Genomic DNA, 1486 nt, shown 5'->3' with positions numbered 1-1486 from the left:
CAAGCTGTTTTCAATACTGTAGCTCTGTAATAGAGTTTGAAGTCAGGGATGGTAATGCCTCCAGACAATCCTTTATTGTATAAGATTGTTTTGGTTATCCTGGGTTTTTTGTTTTTCCATATAAAGTTGATTATTGTCTTTTCCAGATCTGTGAAGAATTTTGATGGGATATTGATGGGGATTGCGTTGAATCTATAGATTGCTTTTGGTAGAATTGCCATTTTTACTATGTTGATCCTCCCAATCCAAGAGCAAGGGAGATCCTTCCATTTTCTGGTGTCCTCATCGATTTCTTTCTTCAAAGACTTAAAGTTCTTGTCAAATAGATCTTTGACTTCCTTGGTCAGAGTTACCCCAAGATATTTTATGCTATTTGCGGCTATCGTGAAAGGTGATGTTTCTCTGATTTCCCTCTCTGCTTCCTTATCCTTAATGTATAAGAAGGCAACTGATTTTTTGGAGTTGATCTTGTATCCTGCCACATTCCCAAAGGTGTTTATCAGCTGTAGGAGTTCTTTGGTAGAGTTTTTGGGGTCACTTATGTATACTATCATATCATCTGCAAATAACCAAAACTTAACTTCTTCCTTTCCAATACGAATCCCCTTAATCCCCTTATGTTGTCTTATCGCTATTGCTAGAACTTCAAGCACTATACTGAAGAGGTATGGAGAGAGTGGACATCCTTGTCGTGTTCCTGATTTTAGTGGGATGGCTTTGAGTTTTTCTCCGTTTAATTTAATGTTGGCTGTTGACTTGCTGTAAATAGCTTTTATTATATTTAGGTATGATCCTTTTATCCCTAATCTCTCCAAGACCTTCATCATAAAGGGGTGTTGAATTTTATCGAATGCTTTTTCAGCATCTAATGAAATGATCATATGGTTTTTTTCTTTCAGTTTATTTATATGGTGGATTACATTGATAGATTTGCGTATGTTGAACCAGCCCTGCATCTCTGGGATGAAGCCTACTTGATTATAATGGATAATTTTTCTGATGTGTTCTTGGATTCGGTTTGCCAGTATTTTATTGAGGATTTTACATCGATGTTCATGAGTGATATAGGCCTGTAATTCTCTTTCTTGGTTGGGTCTTTGTGTGGTTTTGGTATCAGGGTAACTGTAGCTTCATAAAAGGAATTTGGCAATGACTCTTCTGTTTCTATATTGTGAAATACATTAAGAAGTATAGGTATTAGCTCTTCTTGGAAGGTCTGGTAGAATTCTGCATTAAGACCATCTGGTCCTGGACTTTTTTTGAAAGGGAGATTTTTGATAACCGTTTCTAATTCTTCGCGACTAACCGGTCTATTTAGATCGTTCACCTGTTCTTGGTTTAGCTTTGGTATATGGTACTTATCCAAAAAAATGTCCATTTCTTTTGCATTTTCCAGTTTTGTGGCATACAGGCTTTTGTCGTAAGATCTAATGATTCTCTGAATTTCCTCTGTGTCTGTGGTTATGTCCCCCTTTTCATTTCTGAT

This window comes from Chionomys nivalis, chromosome 13 (assembly GCF_950005125.1).
Source record: "Chionomys nivalis chromosome 13, mChiNiv1.1, whole genome shotgun sequence".
Classification (NCBI taxonomy): domain Eukaryota; kingdom Metazoa; phylum Chordata; class Mammalia; order Rodentia; family Cricetidae; genus Chionomys; species Chionomys nivalis.
Note: the sequence above shows the minus strand (reverse complement) of the source record.